Raw genomic sequence first — 19,462 nt, forward strand, 5'->3', positions numbered from 1 at the left:
TATATATATATATATATATATATATATATATATATATATATATATATATATATATGTGTGTGTGTATATATATATATATATATATATATATATATATATTATATATTAAATTTATTAAATAATAAAATAATATTATTGATTCGATTATAATTCACGCGTTTGTGTTTCAAATTTATCACATCTGGGATGTCTACTAGACTCTTGTTTTGATCAGGTTTAAGTCAGTAATTACTAAGAATTGTAGGCCTATAATACATAACGCCAAATTTCCATGAAAACAATTGTACCGCTTTTGGTATGTAATTCCTGACATAATCATACCGCCAGGGAGGTTAAGTAGCCTTCCCACAATAGACATTTAACTTATAGGTCTATAGGTACTGGATCAAGATGCTGACCCCCTTTGAATACATGTACCACATTTGCTTTGCACCTATCTATAGGTACCAAGCCAATCATTAAAGAGTTTTTAAAAATCTGAAAATATAGTTTAGTAATTTCTAAGCTCAGTTCTTTGAGGACTAGTGCGTGTAAGTCTACCAGTTTATGAAGCATATACAAGTGGAGATAGTTACATAGTTAGTGAGGTTGAAAAAAGACACAAGTTCATCCAGTTCAACCTATGATGTGCGTGTGTGTATGTCAATAGTACATTGTATACCCCTGTATGATGTGGTCATTAAGGTGCCCATCTAATAGGTTTTTGAAACTATAGATGCTCCCTGCTGATACCACTGCTTGTGGAAACATAGAAACATAGAAACATAGAATGTGTCGGCAGATAAGAACCATTTGGCCCATCTAGTCTGCCCAATATATCTGAATCCTATGAATAGTCCCTGGCCCTATCTTGTATGAAGGATAGCCTTATGCCTATCCCATGCATGCTTAAACTCCTTCACTGTATTTGCAGCTACCACTTCTGCAGGAAGGTTATTCCATGCATCCACTACTCTCTCAGTAAAGTAATACTTCCTCATATTACTTTTAAACCTTTGCCCCTCTAATTTAAAACTGTGTCCTCTTGTGGTAGTTTTTCTTCTTTTAAATATGCTCTCCTCCTTTACCGAGTTGATTCCCTTTATGTATTTAAATGTTTCTATCATATCCCCTCTGTCTCTTCTTTCTTCCAAGCTATACATGTTAAGGTCCTTTATCCTTTCCTGGTAAGTTTTTTCCTGCAATCCATGTACTAGTTTAGTAGCTCTTCTCTGAACTCTCTCTAGAGTATCTATATCCTTCTGGAGATATGGCCTCCAGTACTGCGCACAATACTCCAAGTGAGGTCTCACCAGTGTTCTGTACAGCGGCATAAGCACTTCTCTCTTTCTACTGCTTATACCTCTCCCTATACATCCAAGCATTCTGCTGGCATTTCGTGCTGCTCTATTACATTGTCTTCCCACCTTTGTAATAGAGCAGCACGAAATGCCAGCAGAGAATTCCACATCCTTATTGCTCTGACAGTAAAGAACCCTTTAAGCAGTTTACGGTTAAACCACTTCTCTTCTAATTTTAGTGAATGGCCATGTGTCTTTTTAAATTCCCTTTCCCTGAAAAGTTTGCTCCCTATGTTAGGGTCACCAGTACGGTATTTGTACATTGATATCATATCCCCTCTCAAGCACCTCCTCTCCAGAGAGAATAAGTTCAATGCTTGTGGTTTTTCCTCATAGTTGAAGTCCTCCAGTCCCTTTATTAGCTTTGTTGTCCTTCTCTGGATGGATAGGATGCATTTGAAACTGTGTTAGTACCGTCCTCATACTGCACACCAGAGCCAGTCCTTTCTATGCATTCATAGACCTAAGGGAGGCATTTAAAGGGTTTGCTTTCTATTTGCACCCAGTGTGACCAGCTGTGAGTTATTTGTGATCTGACCTAGTCCTTTTTACTGTTATTATATTCATTATGTATATATTGTGTCCTATGTAGCTGTAAAATATTCCCTTATAGAAGATTTTATGTCCTTTTCTTTTTGTTTATTGCTTTTTTAATGGTGGACAAATTTGTTTTGGCCTTTTAAACATATTTATTTATAGGAAATAGGAACACAACTGCATATTACTGCATAAAGAGTAATTTCCAGTACAAATCTAATTATTTCCTAGGTGACCAGTTGACAAGTATGTGCTGTAGCTTAGTGTGTTTAGAAAAAAATAGTTTCATATTTGGGATGATTTACTAAAACCGGAGAGTAAAAAATCTGGTGCAGCTTTGGAATGAAACAATCAGCTTCCAGGTATTTTTGTTAAAGCTTAACCACCTAAGGACTGCCTGCTGCAGATTTACTGCGGCAGACAGCCCCTCCTGCGCAAACTGACGTACCTGTACGTCGGTTGCGAGCCTGCAACTAGGGGGGCGGCAGTGATGACTCCGATGCACGGGGTCGGCGGTTCCGATTGCCGCCGGGTACCCGTGATTGTTCCCTGCTGAGAGAGAAGGATGGTCAGCTGTTGTAAACACTGCTGACCATTGTTCTCTCTGGAATGATCACAGAGCGCCAGTGATCCTTCTATATAGGATCACAGGTCTCTGTGATCATTTCAAAAGCCCAACCTCCATACAGTTAGAAACACTCCCGTAGGCTTAAGTTTAACCCCTTGATCACCCACTGTGTTACCCCATTCCCTGTCATATTTTTAGCACTGATTACTGTAGTAATGTCACTGGTTCCCCCAAAAGTGTCAAAAATGTCAGTAAGGGGTCTTATCTGTCTGCCGCAATGTCGCAGTCCCGCTGAAAATCGCTGATCGCCGCCATTACTAGTATAAAAAAAAACAATAAAAATGACATAAAACTTTCCCGTATTTAGTAAACGCGATAACTTTTGCGCAAACCAGTCAAAATACGCTTATTGCGATTTCTTTTTACCAAAAATATGCAGCAGAAATTAAATTGGCTTAAAATGTTAAAACATTTTTTTTTTGGGGATGTTATATAGCAGAATGTGAAAAATATATATATATATATATTTTTTCAGAATTGTCGCTCTTTTTTTTTTATAGCGCAAAAAAAGAAAAAAATCGCAGAAGTAATCAAATACCACCAAAAGAAAGCTGTATTTGTGGGAAAAAAATTACATCGATTTTATTTAGGTACATCGTTGCATGACCGCACAATTGTCCGTTAAAGTAACGCAGTGCCGAATCGGAAAAAATGGCCTGGTCATTGAGGGGGCTAATCCGGTCCAGAAGTGGTTAACTGAACAAGCTGAAGTTAGAAGCTAATGGGCAACCATGCACAGCAGCACCAGATTTTGCACTCTTCAGTTTTAGTAAATCAATCACCATTTTTGTGCATCTATGTACAGTACATTGAGTTAGTCCATTGAAACAAATAATAAAAACACAAAAATGCACTCATGCATTTCTGTGTATTTATTATGAGTCTGCACCATGACAAAAATCCCAATTCACAATTCTGAATTCTGTTGTGATACAAAGCATGAATAAAAAAGTGGTGCAAAATACACATAAATGCATGTTGCAAAGGTACAACGAAGAAAAAAAGTCCACTCATCCATAACTATTAAAGGGTTTTAAGCTGGAAATGAACCCTTACTACTTAATCAGCCACACATAAACACACATATATTGACATTATTTCCAGAATAGATAACCACTGAACTTCCAGCTGCTTGGTCAGATTGCAGCATGGTGGCCCTAGAGACCCCCTCATGGGCCTTCTACTGAAACAAAATGTACCAATTAGTACAAATTGGTGTGTAAACACTAAAGACATAAAAGACACTCTTATATGAGGCTGGGGAACTGTAAAAAACATTGATATCAATGATACAGTACATGAATTGCTTGGGTAACACGGGTAGGCTCACATATACATTATTTTGGTTTAACCACTTCTGGACCAGAAGGTTTTCCTCCTTATGACCAGTCCATTTTTTTGTGATTCGGCACTGCGTTATTTTACCTGACAATTGCGCAGTTGTGCGATGCTGTACCCAAATAAAATGTCCTTTTTTTTCCCACAAATAGAACATTCTTTTAGTTGTATTTGATCACCTGTGCGATTTTTATTTTTTGCACTATAAACAAAAAAGCGACAATTCTGAATATATATTTTTTTTACTTTCTGCTATACAACATTCTCAATAAAAAATAAATAAAAAATCTAATTTTTTCATAATTTTAGGCCAATTTGTATTCTGCTGCATATTTTTCGTAAAAAAAATCCCAATAAGAGTATATTGATTGGTTTGCACAAAAGTTATCACGTCTCCAAACTAAGGGAAAGATTTATGTAATTTTTATTTATTTATTTTTTACTAGTAATGGCGGCGATCTGCGATTTTTAGGGCGACTGCGACATTGCGGCGGACAGATAGGACACCTAACTGAAATTTTTGACACTTTTGGGGGGGACCAGTGACATTACTACAGTGATCAGTGCTAAAAATATGCGATGTCACTGTACTAATGACACTAGCAGGGAAGGGGTTAACACCAGGGGTGATCAAAGGGTTAAATGTGTCCCTAGGGAAGTGTTTTCTAACTGTGGGGGATGGACTTATGGCATGAACACAGGGACCTGTGTTCCTAAATAGGAGGAACACAGGAGCCCTGTATTCATTGCTGACAGAACAGCGGTCTGTTGTGTTTACAACAGCAAACCACCGTTCTGTCTCCACAGAGAATCGGGGCCACCGGCCCTGCAGATCAGCTTCCCCTCTGGCACGCGCGCCCCACGAGCGCTCCCACAAAGTGACCTATGGGTATGCCGTTCTGCAGGAACCTACTGACCTGCTGCAGTATATGTACAGCGGCTGGTTGGCAAGTGATTAATAGATAATACTCATAGATTTTCACAGCATTTTAACCGCTTGCCGACCGCCGCACGACTATTTACTGCGGAGGTCAGCCCCGTACAGGCAAAGTGACGTAGGACTACGTCGCTAGCCTGGGAGCCTCTAGGGCTCCCGCCCCCGATCGTTCCCTAAGAAGTCCGCGCGTGTGACCGGTGGACCCAATGTCCGCCGGCCACTCGCGATCTCCCCGTGGAGAGGGAGAAGGGCAGGCGGCTGATGTAAACAAAGCCGCCTGTCATTCTCCCTGATGTAAGAACAGAGATCATACGATCCTGCTATGTAGGATCGTATGTCTCTGTGCTTACATCACTAGCCACACCCCTTTACAGTTATAAACACACCCCTAGGGACACACTTAACCCCTGCGTCACCAATAAAGTTAACCCCTTCCCTGCCAGTGTCATTTTTACGGTAACAGTGCATATGTATAGCACTGATTACTGTAGTTAGTAAATGCAATAACTTTTGCGCAAACCAATCAAAATGCGCTTATTGCGATTTTTTTTACCAAACACATGTAGCAGAAAACAAATTGGCCTAAAATGTTAAAAAATTTAGATTTTTACATTTTTTGGGGGGAATTTCATATAAAAAAAATGTGAAAAATATTGTTATTTTTTTCAAAATTGTCGCTATTTTTTTTGTTTATAGAGCAAAAAGTAAAAATCGCACAGATGATCAAATACCACCAAAAGAAAGTTCTGTTTGTGGGAAAAAAAGGACGTCAATTTCATTTGGGTACAGTGTCGCATGACTGTGCAATTGTCCATTAAAGTCACACAGTGCCGAATCGCAAAATAGGGCCTGGTCAGGAAGGGGGTAAAATCTTCCAGGGCTTAAGTGGTTAACCACTTCCCGCCCGCCCTATTACAGATTGACGGCGGGAATGTGGTTGTATTATCCTGACCAGACGTCATATGATGGCGGCAGGATAATACAGCTCTGCTGTATTGCGAGGTGTCAGCTTGACACCCTGCATATCCGATCTCGGTAAAGAGACTACTGAGGTAGCTCTTTACCATGTGACCAGCCGTGTCCAATCACGGCTGGTCACATAGTAAACAGGAACAGCCGTTGATCGGCTTTCCTTAGTTCGTGCCTGACAGGCACGAGTAAAGGAGCGCCGATCGGCGGCTCCCCTGACGGGGGGGGGGGGGTCGGCACTGGTAATCAGATCATTGATTACCAGTGCAGACCCTTGGGGGGGGATGCCACTAGAACCACCAGGGATGCCCACTATGAGCCCAGGGATGCCCACTATGGCCACCAGGGATGGCTATCAGGGCTCAGGGAGCCCCCCATCAGTGCTGCCCGCCAGTGCCCTCCCTATCAGTGCTGCCCACAAGTGCCCGTCATTGCCATCTTTCAGTGTCGCCCACCAGTGCCCATTATTGCCCACCAGTGCCGCCTATCAGTGCCCATCAGTGCCCATCAGTGCAGCCCGTCAGTGTCGATCAGTGCCGCCCATCAGTGCCCATCAGTGCCCACTAGTGCCGCCTATCAATGCCCATTAGTGCCCGTCAGTGCCACCTATCAGTGCCCGTCAGTGCCACCTATCAGTGCCCATAAATGCCGCCTATTAGTGCCTAGCAGTGCCGCCTATCAGTGCCCACCAATGCTGCATATCTGTGCTACCTATCAGTGCCGCATATCAGTGCTGCCTATCAGTGCCGCCTATCAGTGCCACCCCATCAGTGCCACCCCATCAGTGCCTCCTCATCAGTGCCTGTCAGTGCAGTCTCATCAGTGCTCATCAGTGCAGGAAAAAACGTATTTATTTACAAAATTGTATAACATAAACAAAAAAACTTTTTTTTTTCAAACTTTTCGGTCTTTTTTTATTTGTTTAGCAAAAAGGAAAAAACCCAGAGGTGATCAAATACCACCAAAAGAAAGCTCTATTTGTGGGGGGAAAATTACATAAATTTGGTGTAGGTACAGTGTTGCATGACCGCGCAATTGTCATTCAAAATGCAACAGCGCTAAAAGGGGAAAATTGGCCTGGGCAGGAAGGGAGGAAAGTGCCCTGTATTGAAGTGGTTAAACATGACAGGTTTATTATAACCAATCATAGAAAGTTTTTTAAAATATATTTGTAGAAAAGAAAAAAAATATATATTTCTGTTGCAAATATTGAAGAATGTATGGTTCTAAATTAATCTTATTTTTATTAGATTTATTTAATCAGTTTTTTTTTTTTTTACAAAACTTGATAGCTTGTTATTGCCTAAAATGTTTAATAACATAGTTTGCTTTAAATGGTAAAATAAAAATATGAAAAAGGCCCATCTTTATTCTGCCGTTTCTTTTACACGCTAATGGTGTGTTCTGCTTTCAGAAGTTGGAAAAATATTCATGCCTGGCCTGATCCATCAGTTGGTTTTGTAAGAAAGTTGTGAAGTAGCTGTAAACTAAATGCTTGTAAAACCATCCATTTGTGACATGAGTGATGTCCGAAGGCAAAAAATATACTGACGCAGGACTCACAGTTCAAACTGACAGATACAAATCCTAATTCTCAAAGGACATATGGGCAGTAGTAGCATCGGAGAGACAATCACATATTATGACTATATCGGTCAACTACGTGACTGAGAAGAAAAAAAAAATCTCAACCCTATTGGCAGGGGAACTCTGGAAGTTGCCAATAAATATGAAGATGCTAAAAGCTTGTGAACTGCACAGCAGAAGATCTTCCATAAGACAAACGTCTGTTTCTCCAATGTTTTAATAAAGATCTTATACTGTGAGACCTACAGATCTATAATGTTGGCAACCGGCAGAGCTCCCTTGACAAAACAGTTGAGCACTTGTCTTCTCCCGCATGTGTGATTACCAGGTTGGACAGAGTGTATGTTTCATGTAGGTTTCACACATACACATGGTGACGGGCTCCAGGGTTTAATATTGATGTGGAGAAAATCAAACTTTTTGTTTTCTCAGGATCCTATTAAAGCGGAGTTCAGGCCTCAAAATCGAAAAATCAATCAACCTGAAAAAGAAATGGATGCTCCCAATTTTTTTTTTTTTGGTCACTTACCTTGATAGTGAAGAAAATATACTCACCTTCCTTCCACTTCCTCCCTTGGCGCCCGCACCGTCACTTCCGGCTTGCGATGACTCCTGGGAGCTGAACGTCATCGCTCCCAGGAGTCAATGCGCCTGCACCGGCCCCGCTCGTCACTTCCGGTGCAGGCGCATCATTCCCTGCTAAACAGCTTCTGGGCATGGCCAGAAGCTGTGCAGGGATGCCGCGCCTGAAACGGAAGTGACGAGAGGGCCGGTGCAGTGCATTGTGGGACTCCGACGTCACCGAATAGGCAGGAGAGGACACGCTGGCTTAAGCTGCCCACACCTGAGATGGCAGCACTGGAGAAGAACTTTTCAAGGTAAGCATTTCTTCTTACAGGTAAGTGCGACCTGGGGCAGTTCAGAGGCTATCCATTATGGAATGACTGTCCCGGGGGTACTTTTATCTAAATTTGACCCCCGAGGCCAGAACTCCGCTTTAACCACTTGCCGACCGCTCACTGAGCTGGTACTGAGGCAAAGTGGCTCGTTATCGCCTGGCGACGTAGACCTATGTCACCAGACTCTCCCCTCTCTCGCTCGCGGTGTATTCATACACAGCGGGAGTTGGGCCAGGGGAGGAGAGGTGGTGATCACCGCCGCTCTTCCCCGATCGTCAGGGATCGAGTGAGGAAATCCGCTCACTTGTGTAAACAAAGCGGGCGGATCTCCTATGTGACAGGCAGGGACAGATTACAGGATTCAGCATAGCTGAACCTGCGATCTGTGTCTGTGTCACACAATCCCCCCACACACGTCAGTAAGCACCAGGCATACATTTAACCCCTTGATCACCAGTACAGTTAAACCCTTCCCTGCCAGTGTCATTATTACAGTAGCAGTGCATATTTATAGCACTGATTACTGTAGTAATGTCACTGGTCCCCCCAAAAGTGTCAAAAATGTCAGTCAAGGGTCCGATCTGGCCGCGGAAATGTCGCAGTCCCGCAAAAAAAATCGCAGATCGCCGCCATTACTCATTAAAAAAAAAAACAATAAAAAGGACATAAATTACATAAATCTTTCCCTCACAAGGGGAGGAGTCCAGCGACGTAGGTCTACTTTGCTGGACGGAATCGAGCCACTTTGCCGCAGTGCGCTCAATGTGAGCGGTCGGCAAGTGGTTAAAGCCACGCAGTGCCAAGTTGCAAAAAGTGGCCTGGACGTAAAGCAGGAAAATCCTCCGGTAGTAAAGTGGTTAAAGCATTTGTTACCTCAGTATGACAGGAAAAGGGTAGGCATTTCTATATGCCCCCTTTTGCTCATGGGAGAAGTGGCCGGAAGAATGGAGCTAGTTTTTTCGAGTCAGGTTTAGGTGGGCTTTTCCCTTACTTTTTCCTCAGAGAAAAAGGGCGAGAAGAGCAGCCTGAGGTAGCCTGGGGGTTGAGGGGTCACGTGTATGGGTTCCGTTCAGTGGGGCTCAGTCGCCTCAGAAGGCATCAAGCTGTGGTGTTCCCCATCCCCCCCCCCCTTATGTTGCAGCTGTTTTTTATGTGGTGGGTCACCTTTCTGGAAACAAAGGGGGACTAGTGGTATATTTATTAAAAGTTGGGAGTTTTAAAATTGCTGAATTTTATTTATTGATGCAGCCTGAGCCATAGTAGCTGGGCTGTTTTTAGGTGTTTTTAATATTGTTTCTAAATAAATATGATTTGAAATTTTAAAACAAATAATAAACGGCCACGGCCAAGTTATTTCCAATATGGTGTCTACTTTATTTATTTAAAATACATGTATGGTATTATTTATTGAATACATTAAGGTTTAAATATTAAAAAATTGCTACTATTAGAATATACTGCCTACTATCTCATTTCATATTCCTGATATGTGCCTGCTGTACCATGTACCTGTATGAGAAAGTATCATGTTCTCTTTTTATTGCTTCCTTTGTGTGAAATACCTGGTGTTCCTGCCAGTCCCTCGGCTTTCCTATTAATAACTGACCACACTAGGCAGGAGAGCACACTGTGGTCAGTTCTCTAGCTGTGCTGGGAACACAGCCTGCACTCCTCCAGTGATCAGACTTGTCCTGACATGCCCCACCCTGCACAGCCTATCACTGGGAAGATCAGTTTACTCTTACCTCTCCTTCCCCCCAGCTCTTATGCAGCTGAGAACAGAGAGAATGTGATCACTTGTAAGCTCCGGTTCACATGTGCGATGACAGATATCACATGGGATTCGAAGTACGCTGCTCTGCAAATCACATGCGATGTCTGTGCGATGCAAATTCAGCCATACAGGTTGCATAGCTGCCAACTGTCCTGTTTTTGCCAGGACAGTCCCGGCAAATAGGACCCTGTCCCGGGTAATTTACTCTGCTACTTTGGCCTTAAGTTTGAAATTCCCTTTTCAATTTTCTGTAATTCTTTCTTTATTGAGTAGACCCTATAATCTGATGATAAGTAGGCAGAGATTAATTATGTGGAGTGGGCAGGGCTTCATAGAAGTGGGTGTGGTAAGTAATTGATAGCTGTGCTGCAAAGTGTCCTTGGAAATTTTTTTCAAATGTTGCCAACTATGCAGATTGTATGGCTGAATTTGCATCGGATTCACACAACTCACACAGGACCCTTTTTTGGGTCCGCACCAGAATCGTGTTCATGTCTGAGCTGACAGTTCACACTGCGATATGCAAATTGATCTGGGGGTGTTGTTAACTTTGTATTGACACCCCCAGCGATTCACATATGGTAGTGTGAACTGCCTGAAAGTTGAATGCGATGATAAAATACAGTACTGTACAGTATAAGCATGCCATCCCCTCTGTTAAATAACAATACGTGTCCCTGTGTCTGTACTGTATATAAAAGATGCTATTTCTACTGTATCAGAGCTTCTCCTGGCGCTCACGTGACTCCTTGGCTTTATGCTTCTCTCCTCCACTCCTCCCCAGGTGACGTCAGCGGGAGTGCTCAGACCCGCCTGCCAGGGACAGCAGAGAGACGAGGAGTCACATGAGCGCCGGGAGACACTTTGATACAGTAGAAATCAGCATCTTTTATTTACAGTACAGGCACAGGGACACATAATGCTATGTAACAGAGGGGATGGCATGCTTATACTGTACTAAACCACTTTAGCATTGCTAAACCAGTTTAACATTGTGAGTCTAATACTGCTCGCATATCAAGACAATGCTCGCAAATCAAGGCAAAATAAAAAAAAAAAATGTTGCTCTTCTTTCAAAACGCTCATAAACCAGGGTACTCGCAAACCAATATATTACTGTACCTGTATTACTTCTCATTGAGCTTCTCCCTTTCCTGAGGTTAAAGTGTAACTCCACTTTTGTTGAGAAATAAACATTCCCCTCTGGGTGATCGGTGTACATTACAAGGATTATAACACCCTTTGTTGCAGATTCCTACCTTTTTTTGATCTGAAGAAATCACTGATTGTTCCTCTGTGCCTCTGGGCCACTCTGTGCGGAGTGGGTCTAATAGGAGTGCTTTCAAAATGATCAATCAGCTGTGCAGCTGCAGGCAGATTCCTGCCTTTTTTATTCTGAAGAAAACCCTGTGTGTTTGTCTGTGTCCATGATAGAAAGTGAGTCTAATGGGAGTGGTTTCATAATTATCAGTTAGCTGTGCACCAGCAGGGCTCTAATGAGGAAATCTGCTAGGCCTGCATCCTTTTAGAAGTGTTCCTGTTGGGAGTATCTCACCAAAAATGACATTTTTGTTGCAGGGGATGCCAGAAATCTGACTTGTATCTTATGCAGACTTCTGGTAAAATTGGTGAGCCAATCACACAAGCAGGAAATGATGTTTCTGGGGTGTGGTCAGTATACATTCTGTGTACAGAACAGCTCCAGGCAGCCATATTGTATTTTCAGAAAATTACAGAGCTGCAGATTGAAAAGGAAAGATAATTTTAATAGCATTCAATTTCAATATGACTTGTGTCGCATTTGTATACGCTTTATTGTTTTATTTCTTTATTTGCTAATTTTTTATCTATTATTATTTATCTATTATCTATTTTTAATTACTATAACCCATGACAATGGCAGGTCTCAGCCTTGCAAAGGGGGCAGTGCATGCTATAAATTCTGCAGGGTGCCCAAACTTTTGCAGATGCCATTTTTATGTTTTCTGTAATTTTGAAAGTGTCAATGATGGAAATAAAATCTAACTTTTGTTGACATATTATAAGAATGTCTAATCTGTAATTTGATGCCTTTTGGAGATTTTTCCATCTTTCTTTGGCTTCTTTATGCACATTAATACAAATATTTACCTTGGGTGCCCAAACCTTCGATCCCCACTGTATATATATACAGTATCTCACAAAAGTGAGTACACCCCTGACATTTTTGTAAATATTTTATTATGTCTTTTCATGTGACAACACTGAAGAAATTACACTTTGCTACAATGTAAAGTAGTGAGTGTACAGCTTGTATAACAGTGTAAATTTGCTGTCCCCTCAAAACAACTCAACACACAGCCATTACCTCCCTGGCGGTATGATTCTTTCGTATTTTAGGTGCTGAAAGTGGTACAATTATTTTGCATGTAATTTTTAAGAATGAGCAGCCCAAACCAACTATTTACATATGATTTGTTTTAACTGTGCGTTCTTCTTTATAACATCTCGGGTATGATAAAGTTTGAAACACAAAATCATAAATTATAATATAATAAATAACTATAAATAAGTTAAAGTATATATATATATATATATATATATATATATATATATATATATATATATATATACATATACATATAAAGTACAGTAAAACTGCAGGAAAGGGCACTGGGGGGCAAACTAATGTCAATTTTTTTTATTTAGTAATGTAATCCAATAGGATTACAGTATATCAGTGTGTTTGTGTGTTTTATTATTTCAATTTTCCGCCGGTTCCACCCCCTGCAACGTGACGCTCGCAGGAGATGGAAGCCGGGGCTCACAGCATTGTGCGGAAGATCCGGCCGTCGTATGCTGCAGTGACACATCGCAGGATCCCGGGGACAAGGTAAGTAACCTCTACCAGGATCCAGCGATGCTCTCTGGCAGTACCCCGGGGTTACCGCTAGTGGCACTAAAATTTCACCCCGAGCCACACTCGGGAATACCGCCAGGGAGGTTAATGTCTAAACCGCTGGCAACAAAAGTTTTTTTTATATCTATACACAAATGTTTTGCCTTTCATTTCTATTTTAAACTAAATGGGTTATTTTACAATGTGATGGTTTACAACCGATCTCCAAATTGTATAGTTCTTTGGTAGGTTGTTAAATTTTATAAGGCGGTGTTAATTAGTTCTCTGCAAGTCATGTAGTTTAACAATGTAGTCATGTAGTTTAACATTAACCACTCTGCAATGTCATTTAGTTAATTACCCACTTCAAGACCGCAATATATATATCTATACATTGCGGTTTTGAAGTGGTTTACCGGGGTTATGGCTGAAGCTATCAGCCATAACCCTGGTATCATTTTCTTCAGCTGGCCGCTGGCTCTCTCACGAAAGCGGTGTTTCTCGGGCATACTGTTTCCGCCGCTGACTCACCCAAGAAATGTTCCGACGGTGCGATCAGCTAGTCCCAGTAGCAATCAAAGAGCAGACCGTCTTTGATCGCCTGTATGTTCTTGGAGAACCGCAGCGATCTCACTTCTGGTCCAGGCTGGAAGTAAATAGTTTTTTTTTTCTTTTTTTTTTAAAGCAAAAGATCAATTTATTTATTTATTTATTTTGATCTTTTGCTCTGAAAGGTAAAGGAGAGATTCAGGGTCCTTTAGACCCCAGATCTCTCAGAGGACCTGCCATCCTTATTTCTGTTACAATGGATTTTTAAATTCCTTGTAATAGGAAGAAATGTGATCAAACAAAAAAAAAAGTTTAAACAAAAATAATAATAAAAAGTAAAATAAATAGGAAAAAAAAAAATAAAAGCGCCCCCATCCCTCTGTGCGAAGCGAACGCATATGTAAGTCACGCATGCATATGTAAACATTATTCGCACCACACTTGTGATGTATCCCCACCAATGTTAGAGGGAGAGCAATAATTCTAGTAACCTGTAAAAAATGAAATCGTCTATTGATATTTTTATGTACCCATTCCACAAGCATGCGCAATTTTAAACCATGACATGTTAGGTATCTATTTACTCAGCGCAGCGTAGAATTGCGTTTGCAAAACTGCAGGGCAAATACCGTGTGATATAAAAAATTGCAACAATCACCATTTCATTCCCTAATTTCTCTGCTAAAAAATGTATAATGCCTGGGGGTTATAAGTAATTTTCTAGCAAAAAATACTGACTTAAACTCGTAAACAAAAAGTGCCAGAAAAAGCCTGGTCTTAAAGAAGAGTCAGTATTTTTATGGATGAAAGAAATGCTATTCAAAAACAAAAGAGTGTTTGAAGGAAGAACTTGGGATTTGCAAATCTTCCCACATTTTTGGTCAATCTATAAATAGTATTCAAGTAAATGTTTCTATTTCAAAAAATCTATTCATATCCTATTTGCACATATAATTGCCTCTATAATTTATGTTTGGCCGTCACGTCTAATAGTTTTCTCCAGTCATTTAACATCAGAAGCCGTAGAAGAGATTAGTGCCAACGCAGGTCCTGGAATAAATGGGGACACCCTGAGGAACACCATTTGGCCAGTTCTAGAAATATTTGCATGAGCACACTGAGCACAATAGAGCTGAATTGAAGCGTGATTTTCTACCAAGACAATAGCTCAAAAACAACCATGAACTACATAACTACTTCAAGATACAAACATATATGGTTTTGGAATGGACTGTTCATAATGATAAGAACTGAATATTATTGAAAATTCTTAGGTAGATCAAACCTGTGATGCATACAAAACAACCTGAAAGTATTCCTTAAAAAAGGTTTGGGTAAAACCCAAGGAAATGTCAGGAACCTAATTGTCGTTCACTGAGTGGCTGCTGATATGTTTCTCTCAGGGCTCATTTACACTTGCTTCGAAATGTGTCATTGAACACACTTTTTTTAAAGCATTCTGAAAGCCAACCAAAGCCCCTGTCACTAAATAAATTAATTACCTTACAGTCATGCTCACATGTTGTGTTTGCTTTACTTTGCTTCGCTTCAAAAATGATATTGCAGTTTCCTTTCATGGTGCTACAAAACGCCTCCAAAGCCTCCATAGACGTCTATGACAAAACTCACTTATAGATCCTGAAGCTTTTGAGGGCCTTTTGTTCAGCTTTAGCTTTCTTTGATTTTGGAGGTATTGCAGATATGAGATATCCCAGGATGCCCTGGGAAACCAACAAGCAAACCAGAAAATTATCATTAGCAGTCAGTGCTTATTCATGTGTATATATACTGGACGTGTCTGGTGCAGACGTTATATCTGGTGCGCAGCATGGAGCACTAGGAAGGTGAGCGGGGCCTGGACTGGAGCGGAAGAACTCGCAGACAGGACACGTGGTGTGCAACATGGGAATGATATAGCAGAAGGTGAGTGGGGACTGGAGAAAGAGGACTTAGCCGGGGGACCAGAGCAGGCGAAACTAGAAGATATCATGCGTGGTACACAGCTTGGGAGCAATATAGCCAGAGCTGAGCAGGGAACAGAGAGAGATGAGGATCAGCAGAGCAGGAGGTTACTACTGAGTGAAGGATCAAAAGAGCTGGGGGTACTACTGAGTGGGGAATCAGCAGAGTTGGGGGTACTATTGAGCAGGGATCCTCTGAATCTACTGAGTCAGGGATCTAATAGACACCTTTAAAACAAATAGAAAATCAACACACAGGCCATTTGCCAGGCTTCATTAAAGCTTTTAAAAAAGCATAACCGAAGCATCAAAAACACACCAGAAAACAGGGGGAAGCGGTTAGCACTTTAATGTTTGTTAAAGTCAAAGCAAGTGTAAATAAGCCCTCACTGTGTCCTTCTGTTACATAGTTACATAGTTACATAGTTAGTGAGGTTGAGGCTGTTGTTGAGGCTGTAGTTGTTGAGGCTGTAGTTGTTGAGGCTGTAGTTGTTGAGGCTGCTGTTTCCTGTTCTGGTCCTTGCTGTCTTTTCGGGTTCTGGTGTCCACTTGATGCTCCTTCTCTTTTTTTTTTCCTTCCCTCTTCACTGGGGAAAGACCTCCTGTTAAGACCAGATAATTCAGTACTTGAGTTTCTGGGGGCTCCGGAGTACAGTGCATGCATAAAATGTGCTGTAGAAAGGTAGTTGGTAAAGGTGAAGTGTACCATGGCAACCGTTATCTGGTCTTAATTTATTTGACTATGTTTGTATATATATATATATATGTATATATATAGCAAAAGGAAGGAAAAAAAATGAGAAAGCGAACATTTCTGCATATTCCATATTCTTTTTATCATAGTTCTAAATTTGACATTTTCTTCTCTTGGAATACTATTTTACTATAACTTCAAATAAAATGTATGTAAAGGGTAACTCCACTTTCATGAAGGAAAAAAAAGTTGCAAATAAAGAAAAAATAATATGATGTAATTGTTAATTAGTTATTAATTAATGTTAATAAAAATGACCTTTTCTTTTTCAATCTGCAGCCGCTATAATTTTCTGAAAATGCAATGCAATATGGCTACCTGGAAATGTTCTGTACACAGAATGTATACTGACCACACCCCAGAAACATCATTTTCTGCTTGTGTGTTTGGCTCGCCTATTTTCCCAGAAGTCTGCATAGGATACAAGTCAGATTTCTTGCATCCCCTGCAACAAAAATGTCATTTTTGGTGAGATACTCCCAATAGGAACATATCTAAAGGGATGCAGGCCCTGCAGCATTCCTCCTTATTGCCCTGAAGCTGCTCAGTGGATTGATAATTTCGAAACCACTGCCATTAGACCCACTCAGCACAGAGGCACAGAGAAACAAACAAATGATTTCTTCAGAACAACAAAAGGTAGGAATCTGCAACAATGGTTGATATAATCCTTGCAATGTAAAGAGATCACCCAGAGGGGAATGTTTGATTCTCAACAAAAGTGGAGTTACACTTTAAATACAATTTCACATTGGGTCCAGCCATAGTGAATAATTTACTACACCATTAAGGGAAAGATTGGTATCACAACAGTATGACCCCCGTGCATTTCTCTGAAGTTATTATTTTTTTAAGCTGGCAAAATAGCTTAATTTTACACTTTCTTTCTCAGCAATGGAAGCAGTAATTTAGATAAATTGCCACAGCACCATGACAAAGAAATGTCCAAAAAAAAAAAAAAATTGGCACACACCATTAATAAATTTAGTGAAATTATGTTTTACTAATATGTTGCCTTAGTTAAACAACTAGCTGCTATTTTTTGTGTCCTTTTCTCTGTGAAGCTACGTAAGAGAATCTTGTAAGTCTGTGCGTCTCTTCAACAGTGGTGATTTATTGCTTCGGGGACCTAGTTTAGGATTGCCGGTGGGACAATCTGAGTGGCACATACGGTTTGAGCAGATGCCAGTTTGCAACTTGCATTGAAGTGGAGGACACTGGCTGCTGCTGACACAAAACATCAATCAACCTTCAAGAGCAGCCAACCAGCTAACATGTTCACTGCCATTTTAAACAGGGACAAGAACACAGTGAATAGTTGAAATAAATGTAAGTTTGGACATGCTCTAGCCCAGAGTCATTTGTTGTATGTGTAAGCCAGGAAGTATTTTTGAAAGGTTTGGGGTTGTTTTGCTTGCTAATTTAAGATTAATTGCGTTTTTAGATATTGAAATATTTCTACACACTTAGTGGTACTGGTAATAATCATTCGGAGGTAAAACAAACATGTAATATTCTTATACAGGACAAATGAACATGTTTTCTTTAATTATGCCCTCCAGCAGCTGTAAAGAAAAAAAGCGGATATTCCAGGTATGGAACCTTATGGGAACAGTTTGGGGATGGCCTCTTCCTATTCTAACATGACTGCGCACCAGTGCACAAAGCAAGGTCCATAAAGACATGGATGAGCGAGTTTGGGGTGGAGGAATATGACTGGCCTGCACAGAGTCCTGACCTCAACCCCATAGAGCACATTTGGGATGAATTAGAGTGGAGATTGCAAGCCAGCATTTGGGTGGCTGTGCTGCTGCCTGATTGCTTTCACACACCCATGGTAACGTACACACCCCCACCGCATGCCTCTGCCATGTATTCCAGGCTCCACTTACACATCTGCGGGCCCGGGACTGACGCGGCTGGTGCCAGCGAATGGGGGGAGGGAGGAGAGCGGACATGTGTCCGCTCTCCTCCCCTTCTTGCTGTGGCCCAAAAAGCAACATGTATGACGTCATTTCTGTGTTATCCTGTCACCAGCATAGCCGGGAAGGGATGTATTTAACCACTTGACGACCAGCCGTTGCACATATACTGCAGCAGGTCGGCTCTATTACGCGAAATGCTGTACCTGTACGTCATTTCATGTAATAGCCAGTGGGGGAGCCAATCAGTGGGTCCGGCGGATGCGATGTCTGACGGCCACCCACGATCGCTCCCCATAGAGACAGAACGGAAGTCTGCCTATGTAAACAAGGCAGACCGCCATTCTGTCACAGATGAACACAGGGATCATGTGTTCCTGCTATTTAGGAACACAAATCTCTGTGTTCAGCTAGTGAGTTCATCCCCACACAGTTAGAAAGCATCCCCTAGGGACACACTTAACCCTTTGATCGCCCCTGGTGTTAACCCATTCCCTGCCAGTGTCATTAGTACAGTTACAGTGCATATTTTTAGCGCGGATCACTGTAGTAATATCACTGGTTCCTTCAAAAGTGTCAAAAGTGTCAGTTAGGTGTCCGATCTGTTCACCGCAATGTCGCAGTCCCACTAAAAATCGCTGATCGCCACCATTCCTAGTAAAAAAAAATAAAATAAACAAAAATGCCATAAATCTATCCCCTAGTTTGTAGACACGATAACTTCAATCAATATACCAGGGCTATTTTTTTAGCTGGAACTTGGTGGAACTCAGTTTCACCACCTCTGGCTCCGGCCCTCTGCTCCCTGCTTACCCCTATCACTTGTAAATATAGAAGGCTTCTATGTTTACAGATGACAGCTTGTCTCCCAATGGCTTCCACAGATCTGATCTCCTGAGTGGCTCCCACTGAGTGCAGGATGAGGACAAGGTAGATGCAGATGCCTGGGGTGCAGTGCAGATCCTGACACCCCCACGGGAGGATCTTCCTGCAAGTGAGAGAGGCAGAGCCACCTACAGTGTGTAGGGAGGTACTACAGCCAGCTGGGTCCTTCAGTTTAATACAGCAACACAAGTAAGACATGTGGAAGATGATGGAGCTTTTAAAGAGGGAGGGAGAAGATGGGGCAGTGGAGGGAAAGTTGCTAAAGAGAGATGACATTGAGATGTGGATGGGGGATGCAGCTGTGGAAGAAGGTTTAACTCTGCACTCTGCAATTAGTGCACCTCTGGACTTTGCAATCTGCATGTAGTGCACACCTGAACTCTGCACTCTATATGCAGCGCACCCCTGAACTCTGCACTATGTATGTATTTAGCGAACCCAGAACTCTGCATGTAGCACACCCTTGAACTCTGCACTCTGTGTGTAACACCTCCTCCCTCCCCT

Source organism: Pelophylax lessonae (genome assembly GCF_965119305.1).
Source record: "Pelophylax lessonae genome assembly, chromosome: 3".
In the NCBI taxonomy this organism is placed as follows: domain Eukaryota; kingdom Metazoa; phylum Chordata; class Amphibia; order Anura; family Ranidae; genus Pelophylax; species Pelophylax lessonae.